We start from the raw sequence: 11,110 nt of genomic DNA on the forward strand, positions 1-11,110 counted from the left end.
AACAGGCCTTTCTGCCCAACAAGCCAGAACAACCCTCCGAAGAGTAACCCAACCATTCCCCTCCCACATTTAACTTTCACAATTGTTTGGGCGAGAAAATTCTAACCATTCATTGAGAGAAAAAATTCTTTACATTTTCTAAAATGAATGTTCCCTTATGTAATGTCCCCTGCTTTGAGACTTCACTGGTGCTAGAATATCTAGTCAACATCTGCCCTGTCAAGCTCCTCAGAACCTTGTTTCCATAAGATCACCCCTGCTTATCTATTCTTGATCAGTCAACCCTTTTGTCCTCAAAGTAGCTAAGTGAATCTTTTTTGAATGGTGTCCGATGTTAGTTTATCCTTTATTAAACATGGGAGCTAACATTGTATACAGTACTCCAAGTGAAGTCTCAGCAACAGCCAGTGTGGTTAACCAATCCTCAATCCATGCTAATACATTACCCCGATACCATGAGCTCCTAAATTGTGCAATTAACTTTTATTTAGCACCTTATCATTTACACTTTTAAAATCCAAATACAGAACATAATTCGATTACACTTTATCAGCCCTGCTTGTTACCTCCTCAATGAACTGTCGCTAAATTTGTCAAATACAGTTTCTCTTTCACAAAACCCAGTCTACCATGTTTAATGATAAGCTTTTCCAAATGTCCTGCAATTTCTTTCTTTAATATTCGACTCTGTCGATTCTTTTAGTTGATTTGCTAAGTTTAATTCCCCTCTCTTAAATCCATGTGGACTCTGTCCAATCCTGTCACTGGTCACTAAGAAACTTGACTGTACTCCAATATAGTTAGCAAATGTATCTGAATTTATTTTTAAAAATTGATTACTTTTAAATGCTGGACCCATGCAATATCAATAAATTAGTGACTCTGAATTTGGGTTATAATGTTTTTTTTTGTTAACTCCTTTTCGTACTGTGTTATGCAGACAGCACCAAGCGATCACTCTTAATTGTGAGTAACTTTGAAAATAATATATTTTAAAAATGACATCCCAAAATGCTGCCTCATTATTGTGCAAGGAGGATTTTCCATTCAATAGGTTGCAGATAAAACTGAACAGATCTTTGCTGCAATTTGGCCAGACTGCAGGTTACACCAAAGTGGCAACTGTGTTCTCAAATTCTTACTTGACACTGCCCAAGGCAATACTGATGGGACTTCACTTTGCCATTCTTGTTCACCAGCTTTATTTTTAGGTTTAATTGTATAATAATTCTAGAGCTTGTAAGTTTAGACAACTTCTCTTTTAGGTACATATGTAAATATCAGACTGAAATGTTGCACTGAACGGTACCAAATCTGAAATTAGTCTCTAATCTGATAGTAACATGCTCTGGCCCTTCTACATATGTATTGGCATAAGTCTATGCCAGTAATTTTTCTGAAACCTGTGATTCCTGATGAAGGGCTTATGCCCGAAACATCAACTCTCCTGCTTCTCGGATGCTGCCTGAGTTGCTGTGCTTTTCCAGCATGACACTTTTCGACTCTGATGTCCACTTCTTTGGTCATCACTTTTTCCTTTGATCAACAAAAATTATTCTTGGTTTAATCTTCTCAAAGTGCAATACGAACCAATTCATGAAATTCAGATATCTCACATTTACGTTAACTGTGTGAAGGCTAAGACATTACTAAATTATTGTCAGTAATTGAAACTGTGCTGACAAACTTGTGCAGTATCAGTGCCTTACCTTTACAGTGTTCCCAGATATCGCACAGCTGCAGTATTTTGTTTTGCACTCAGCTCTCTGTTGTTCTCACTTGTTTCTTTGTGAAAGATTATAAAATTAACTTGGATGAATGAACTTATGATTTCTTTAACCAATGTTGGGAAAAAAAAAGTCAGTATTTCAAGTGCTGATAATGTAAAATAAACTGATAATCAGTAGAAAGGGTTAAAGATGGACATGGATCAAAAGCTGGCAAATGGGACTAGATTAATTTTGGAGATCTGGTCAGCATGGGCAAGTTGGACTGAAGGGTCTGATTTTGTGTTGTACAACTGCGACTTCATTCTCTCAATTATTCAAGAAGTTGAATGCTTCGAGGAGGAAAAGGAGGATTTATGCAGAGAATGCACTTGAAATGATGATTGAGGTATATCACATTGTTTCATGACCTTTTCCTCTGGGTTCTTCAATGAACAAACTTGTTTTATTATCTGAATAACTATGTATCATGTGATTTGTTTCACACAAAATATTTTGTTAGGATCTGGTGAACTATTAAGAAGTGTTCATGTTTAAAACTTAGGCAGCGTGATTGTTAAGCAAGAAAAGGTTGGCGTTTTACTCCCACTGAATCATTGCTCTATAAAAGGTAACAAGCTTTTTATCTGTTCTGGGCACTGAATATATGGAAGTCAATTCTGAAGGAAAAAATCCTCGTCGGTAATGTTCCCACATATGTGGAGTAATTGCTTCTGGTCATTCTTCAGGTTATAGAGGCTCGGAAAGAAATGAGTTGGCCAAAGTTAGCAACATCATTTGGATGGACTATGCTCATTGGGGAAACTTGCAGGATCTGTAGAAGAAACATGTGTTTCAGAGTGTATGCAATAAACCTGAACATTGTTATTTTTTTCACAGAGTTTGTGACCCGACTGGAGCAGCAATGAAGCTCGTATTGTTTTTTAAATTTCCGAGCTTGCCAAATTATTGTTGGGAAATGTAGGTGGCTTTATCAAAGCACATTTCACACTCCCCAGCTAGGAATTTGATCCCAATTCTGTCAGTCCATCCATTCCTATGGATAACAGGTATTTTAAATGTGAGCACTCCATTTAACTATTTGAATTGAATACTTCAGTGGTTAAGTCCTCTTGGATTCTTAATTTCAAATTACTCCATGTGATTTTTTGTCCCCCCTGAATTTGCCAAGCACTGGGCAGTTGTGGAATATTCCAAATATTTACAATAGATGCATTCACACTGTTGAAGGCAATCTGGTCAATTTGAATACCATTCAGGTAGTCAACAACAATACATAAGTAACTTTATGAATTGCTTACTGTTCACCAACAACGCAAGCCAAGTATTAGTGAAACCACAGATTGATTCCCATGGATTCCCAAATCTAAACAGTGCATTCCAGATATGCTCACTATCACCATCTGGGAACAGTCTCCCAAAGTGCTTCCAGAATTTAGAAAGCACACACACTGCCCTCCAAAGATAAATCTGCTGTCACAGGCTTCACTCTTATTGTATACAATGACATGTATTGTCCAGTTCTTTAACGTGACAATTGATTTCACAAACAATTTATAAAATACTTAAAATCCTGAAGAAATGTGATGTCAGCCCTTTGTAGAAGTGAATGGAAAGTGTGATGTTTGCTTGACCTTTGGCTCTATGTATCAGGCTGAACTGAACCTTTAACAAGATGTGGGATGTTTCCCACACACTATGCTTTTTTAAACAAAGATTATGCTCTGAGATTTAAATGTTCAATCAGGTTTAATAAAAATCCTTCCAAAAATTGAGTTTGACTTCAGCTCCTTTAAAGAGACATGCTCTTGGCCTTCAATTTTGCGATATATAATCATTCTTTGGTGAAGGTGGCTGTGTGTAACACTGCAGGATGTTGGGCTGAAGTGCCTGATTGGGTGGATGAGCTTTATTACTGGTGTAACTTGGTTAATTTTGAGATGAAATATTATTTTTAGTTAAATCTTGTTTTTAAACTGAGACGTGCTTGTGTAACTCAAGTGTGGAAACTATGCTCATGTTTGCAATGAACCTTTCACTTTCAGAGATTAGTATTTTTCCGATCTGTTTTGTAAATAAAGTTCACTATAGAAAGCACAATTCTGGAGAACTGCAGGTCCAGCAGCATCTCTGAGGGGAATAAAACATTGGAAGCTCCAAGTCTCATGACCATTTTTCCGTTCAGACAAAGAGTCTCTGAAATTGAAATGTAACATTATTTTTCTCTTCACCAATGCCTTCAGAACTGCTGAGTTTCTCCAGCACTTTGTTTCTGGGATTCAGATCTCCAGCACCTGCAGTTTATTGTTTTGTCATCAATCCTATGATTTGACTTGGGGAGCGAGAGGCAGCAACTGTGATCAATTTGGATAAAACTCCCCAACCATGGAAAACAAACACATAGTTCTTTATACTTTGCAAACCATGACTGTAATTAAGAAATGCAATTAAGCTAAGTGTAAGATGGTATACCACCTGCCTTGTCTCAAACTTGCTACTCATCTTTGAGGACTAATCTGTCAGAATTGTGTTTGCTCCCTTCCTTTGAGATCACAGTCCACAAATGTCCAAGTTCCAATTCGTGGGCCGGGCCCAGGATACCACATTGCAGTGGGGTGGGGAGATTTGTGTCAGCCTGAAGTTTTGTTAATAACAATCTTGCAGGTTGAAGTTGACGGTTTTGACGAATATTGCATCTTCAAACTTGGAGGAAATCCTTCTGAATGTATTGATTAACTGGACTGAGCCTGTTTACATGCAGTCCTGTTAGTAGTGTTGTAATATTTTCAGTTAATAATCACACAACACCAGGTTATAGTCCATCAGGATTATTTGGAAACACACTAGCTTTCGGAGCACCGCTCCTTCATCAGGTGATTGTGGAGGGCACAATTCTAAGGCACAGAATTTATAGCAAAAATTTAGTGTGATGTAACTGAAATTATCCATTGAAAAATACCTTGATTGTCTGTTGAGTCTTTCATCTGTTCGAATACCATGATAGTTTCACTTCTTTCATGTGTAAATCACAAATCCTTTTTTTAATAGTTGCATCCCTGACAGTGGCCCATCAAATCACTCATTGTATTAATCACTGCACAGTCTCAACAAAGGAATGAAACTGGATGGCCCACATTACATCTACTAATGCACTGAAAAATACAACAATACAATCAGCCCTCTTGACCCTGCAACTTCTGTCTCACTGTGGGCCAACAGCAGCAGCAGAACTGTACTCCAGCCCAATCTGAAATCTCATGGCCTGGTATATCCCCATTCAACCATTAACATCAAGCCAGGGGATCAACCCTAGTTCAATGGAGAATTCCGCAGGAGCAATACCAGGCATACCTAAAAATGTCCCCAAGCTACCCAACCTGCATGCCAAACAGTGCAAGCAACACCAAATAGAACTATGTGATCCAACAACCAATGGATCAGATCGGAGCTCTGCAGTTCTGCCACACCGAGACAGGAATGGTGATGGACAATTAAACAACTCACTGAAGGAAGCATCACAAATATCCCCACCCTTACCGATGGAGGGGTCTCACACATCCGTGCAACAGACAAGACAACAGCATTTGCAACAATCTTCAGCCAGCAGTGCCAAGTGGATGAGCCTTCTTCATTGGTCCCTGACATCACACACGTGAATCAACTTGGTTGAAAACTTATTTCAAATCAGATCAAGAAATGGAGAAGTAGTATAAAGGCTGTCGGCCCTAAAAAACATTGTGGCAATAATACTGATGGCTGTGCTCCAGAAATTGCTGCTTAACAAGACAAGTCCAGCACTGTCACCTCCTGACATTGTGGAACATTTCTTAGGGATGTTCAACACATAAACGCAGGACAGAGCCAGCCCAGCCAATTTCCATCCATCAGTCGACACTCGCTCAGCAGTGAAGTGATGGAAGGTGTCATCAACAGTGCTGTCACGCAGCTGCTCAGCAATAACCTTCTGTGACACTCAGTTTGGGTTCTGCCAGGACCACTCCGTTCCTCCGTTCACAAACTGACAAACAGCTGAATTCCAGAGGTGAGGTGAGGGTGACAGCCCAGTCCCACTCGAAGACCACTAATTCGACTTCAGTGATATCACCGGACCTCACCACAGTCTCAGCTCATTTACTGAAACTCTCATTCATTCATTTTGTTAACACTAGATTTCATTATCTGAACCCACTCCTGGCCAGCATCCCACAATCATCCTCCCTTTAATCTCCAGAATATTGAAAACTCTACCGCCCAAAAGCTCACTTGTACCAGAACTTGCTGATCCATCAAAAGGCTCCCATTTATAAGCAACAACAATTTACTTTCACACACTTTATTTAATTCCTGGCTGTAATCATTCCTATCTTCCTGCACCACACACCCTTTCATATCTCAATAACTTATTTTAGTTTAGACTCCCAATGATGTGTTTATTTGTGAGTTCAGCTGTGTGACTCTTTCTATAGATTCCAAGGCAACACGGTCTGGAATTCCCACCCTCTAAGATCTGCTTTCTTCCTTTAAGGCATTCCTGAAAAATTGCCTATTTGGCAATGGGTTTGGTCACTGGACATAATATTCTCCAGCTGTGGCCTTATGTCAAAAGTTCTCAATATTTTTGTGAAATTAAAAACATGTTGATTTTTACAGATATCTTCTACTTCTCACTATCGCTGAGTGAATAATCTGTAATGTCTCTTACCCAACCATGTTGTGGGAGTGCCTTCACCATTCAAACTGCAGTTGTAAAAGGAAGTCAAACATCACCCTCTCCACAGGCAACAGGGCTTTGGCAATGATCACTGGCATCTGTAGGAGAAATACACATGATGTTTCAGGGAGTGCAATTTGAATTATAGGGAATGAAAATGGTGCAGAATTTGACTGTCAGAAATGGAAGAAAAATCCACTCCCTATTGGAAAAAAGAATTCTTGACTGTCAAAGATATTGTGGAAAAAATAACCTGATAATGGAGCAGCATACGGTCAGGAGTCAGGCAGCAGTGGATAATCCATTTCCAAAAAGGTCTGTGAATGTAGTAGTAAAATACTAAATGTGGCAAAAATACACTCATGTGAGACTGAGGAAGCTAGATAATGAACAGGTGGACATCAAGGAGCCCAGAGGTGAATCAGAGCAGTGTTCACTTTTATGATCCCACAGTCAGAGATGTCTAGCACAAAAACAAACTCTTCAGTCCAACCCATCTTTGCAAACCAGATATTCTAACCTAAACTATTCCCATTTGCCAGCACTTGACTGACATCACTCTGAACCCTTCCTATTCAAATGCCTTTTAAATGTTACAATTTTGGTTGACCTTTAGGCTCCTTTTGAATTTTCCCCTCTCACCCTAAACCTATATCCTCTCGTTCTGGGTTCCACCACCCCAGGGTAAACACCTTGTCTATTTACGCTATCCATGCCCCTCACGATTTTATAAACCTCTTCAACATCACACCTCAGCCTATGACACTCCAGGGAAAATGGCCCCAGCATATTATGCCTCTCCCTGCAACTCAAATCCTCCAACCCTGGCAACATCCTTAAAAAAATCAATTCTCAAACCTTCCATGTTCCAGTGCCTCTTTCTGATAAGAGGGAGACCAGAATTCCACACAATATTCCAAAAGTGGCCGAACCAATGTCCTGTACAGCTCCTTTACTCAATGCTCTGACCAACGAAGGGAAGAATCCCAAACAATTTCTTCACTGTCCTATCTACCTGTGACTCTACTTTCAAGGAACTATGAACCTGCATTCCAAGGTCTCTTTGTTCAGCAAGACTCTCCAAGACCTTACAATTCAGTGTGAGTCCTGCTCTGATTTGCTTTTCTAAAATGCAGCATCTCACATTTATCTAAATTAAACCCTATCTGCCACTCCGCAGCCCATTGGCCCATCTGATCAATATGGGGGATTTTAACATGCAGGTAGACTGGGAGAATCAGGATGGTATCGGGCCTCAAGAAAGAGACTTTGTGGAGTGCCTCAGAGATGGATTTTTAGAGCAGCTGGTGCTGGAGCTGACCAGGGATAAGGTGATTCTGGATCTGGTATTGTGTAATGAACCAGAATTGGTCAGTGACCTCGAAGTGAAGGAGCCATTGGGAAGTAGTGACCATTATACAATAAGCTTCAATCTGCAATTTGAGAGGGAGTGGGTACAATCGGAAGTGACAATATTTCAGTTGAATAAAGGGAAATATGGAGCTATGAGGGAGCAACTGGCCAAAGTTCAATGGTTCAATACCTTAACAGGGAAGACCGTGGAGGAACAATGGCGGATATTTCTGTGTATAATGCAGAAGATGCAGGATCAGTTCATTCCTAAAAGGAAGAAAGATCCCAGGAGGAGACATGGGCGGCCGTGGCTGACGAGGGAAGTAAAGAAACATATAAAGTTAAAAGAGAAAAAGTATAACTTAGCCAAGATAAGTGGGAAAACGGAGGACTGGGAAGCTTTTAAAGAACAACAGAGGATTAGTAAGAAGGAAATACGCAGAGAAAAAATGAGGTACGAAGGTAAACTGGCCAAGAATATAAAGGAGCATAGTAAAAGCTTTTTTAGGTATGTCCAAGGCAAAAAAATGGTTAGCACAAAAATTGGGCCCTTGAAGACAGAAACAGGGGAATATATTACTGGGAACAAAGAAATGGCAGAGGAATTAAATGGGTACTTCAGATCTGTGTTCACTGGGGAAGACACAAGCAATCTCTCTGAGGTAACAGTGGCTGAAGGACCTGAACTTAAGGGAATTTATATTTGCTAGGATTTGGTTTTGGAGAGACTGTTAGGTCTGAAGGTTGATAAATCTCCGGGGCCTGATGGCCTGCATCCCAGGGTACTGGAGGAGGTGGCTCGGGAAATCGTGGATGCGCTGGTGATTATTTTCCAGAGTTCAATAGAATCGGGGTTGGTTCCTGAGGATTGGAGGGCGGCTAATGTTGTGCCACTTTTTAAGAAGGGTAGGCGGGAGAAAGCAGGAAATTATAGACCAGTTAGTCTGACCTCAGTGGTGGAAAAGATGCTGGAGTCTATTATAAAGGATGAAATTACGGCACATCTGGATAATAGTAACAGGATAGGATAGAGTCAGCATGGATTTATGAAGGGGAAATGATGCTTGACTAATCTTCTTGATTTTTTTGAGGATGTAACTCGGAAGATGGACGAGGGAGATCCAGTGGATCAGAAAGCTTTTGATAAAGTCCCAAACAGGAAGTTAGTGAGTAAAATTAGGGCGCACGGTATTGGGGTCAAAGTACTAGATTGGATCGAGAATTGGTTGGCTAATAGGAAACAAAGGTTAGTGATTAATGGCTCCATTTCGGAATGGCAGGCAGTGACCAGTGGGGTACCGCAGGGATCCGTGCTGGGACCGCAGCTTTTAACAATATATGTAAATGATATAGAAGATGGTATCAGCAATATCATTAGCAAATTTGCTGATGATACAAAGCTGGGTGGTAGGGTGAAATGTGATGAGGATGTTAGGAGATTACAGGGTGACCTGGACAAGTTAGGTGAGTGGGCAGATGCATGGCAGATGCAGTTTAATGTGGATAAATGTCTGGTTATCCACTTTGGTGGCAAGAACAGGAAGGCAGATTACTACCTCAATGGTATCAAATTAGGTAAAGGGGCTGTTCAGAGAGAACTGGGTGTTCTTGTACACTAGTCAATGAAGGCAAGCATGCAGGTACAGCAGATCGTGAAGAAGGCTGATAGCATGCTGGCCTTCATAACAAGAGGGATTGAGTATAGAAGCAAAGAGGTGCTTCTGCAGCTGTACAGGGCCCTGGTGAGACCACACCTGGAGTACTGTGTACAGTTCTGGTCTCCAAATTTGAGGAAAGACATTCTGGCTATTGAGGGAGTGCAGCGTAGGTTCACGAGGTCAATTCCTGGAATGGCAGGATTGCCTTACACAGAAAGACTGAAGCGACTGGGCTTGTATACCCTTGAGTTTAGAAGACTGAGAGGGGATCTGATTGAAACGTATAGGATTATGAAAGGATTGGACACTCTATCAGGAGGAAACATATTTCCACTGATGGGGGAGTGCCGAACCAGAGGACACAACTTAAAAATACGGGGTAGACCATTTAGGATAGAGATGAGGAGAAACTATTTCACCCAGAGAGTGGTGGCTGTGTGGAATGCTCTGCCCCAGAGGGCAGTGGAGGCCCAGTCTCTGGATTCATTTAAGAAAGAATTGGATAGAGCTCTTAAAGATAGTGGAGTCAAGGGTTATGGAGATAAGGCTGGAACAGGATACTGATTGGGAAAGATCAGCCATGATCATATTGAATGGCGGTGCAGGCTCGAAGGGCTGAATGGCCTACTCCTGCATCTATTGTCTATTGTCTAATATCCCATTGTATTCTGAGACAACTTTTATCTCTGTCCACAATACCTCCAATTTTGGTGTCATCTGCAAACTTACGAACCGTACCGGCTCTATTCACATCCAAATCATTTAAATGGATGAAGAAACAAATCCAAGAAAACAAAACATCAATTTCTCTGGGTTTGAATGTGGTCTGTAAATCCTGTCCTTTGATTCTCTACCAGGGAGGGCTGCACATACATACCTCTGAACTTTGCCCCCAACAAAGCTGGCAGCCGCGCACGTGTCCAGTGAATCTTTGCCCCGAATAAAGATGGCAGCGATCACACAATGAGGTTATTTTCCAGTTTACTGCAAAAACAGGACTGTAAGTTTCAAATTTGTATTTTCCGATGTGCACCAAATGTTTGTAAAGCCTCTCAGCCCATACCAACACCATTTCTGTCCAACTTCCTGCTGTTTATTTCTTTCCTTACCAAAAGCTCTCCATCTACACGTACCGCACATCCGCGCCCACGATGAGGATGATCACGTGGTATAGTCTAGTCCCGTCCTTCATTTACTCTGATTGGTCGGAGGACCAAATGCCCCGCCAGGTCCTCCAGCTGTGCCCCTGCCTTTCCATTGGTCTTCTGCTGACATCAACCACCAGGGGCCCCATTGTTGCCTGGAGCATGCACACTGCTTCGTGGCTTTTGTTGCTGTTTATCAGTTACAAGAGTGAGACACAAAGTTAAAAATCACACTACCACCTGATGAAGAAGCTGCAAAGCTAGTCCTTCCAAATAAACCTGTTGGACTATAACCTGGTGTTCTGTGAATTTCAATTTTGTCCATCCTAATCTAACACCAGCACCTGAAAGTCAAGAGTGTGGGAGGAATGCAAAATATAACAAAAGAACTAGGAACAGGAGAAGGCCGTCCTGCCCTTTGAGCTTGCTCTGCCATTCATTAAGATCATGGCTGATCATTTTGTGGACGCAGAACCATTTACCAACGTTCTCACCATATCCCTTAATTAATTAATT

At 41.0% G+C, this 11,110-nt stretch overlaps 1 long non-coding RNA gene across 1 annotated transcript; it reads right to left on the bottom strand.

The window, feature by feature from the left end:
- Positions 1-217: 217 nt before the first annotated feature.
- LOC140483490 (uncharacterized) lies at positions 218-10,780 on the bottom strand. Its single transcript, XR_011961978.1, has 3 exons — positions 10,327-10,780; positions 6,430-6,536; positions 218-1,536 (listed from the first exon to the last, which is right to left on the bottom strand). It is a non-coding gene; the product is annotated as an uncharacterized lncRNA (long non-coding RNA).
- Between the last annotated feature and the right edge of the window lie 330 nt (positions 10,781-11,110).

Source organism: Chiloscyllium punctatum, chromosome 12 (assembly GCF_047496795.1).
Source record: "Chiloscyllium punctatum isolate Juve2018m chromosome 12, sChiPun1.3, whole genome shotgun sequence".
In the NCBI taxonomy this organism is placed as follows: Eukaryota; Metazoa; Chordata; class Chondrichthyes; order Orectolobiformes; family Hemiscylliidae; genus Chiloscyllium; species Chiloscyllium punctatum.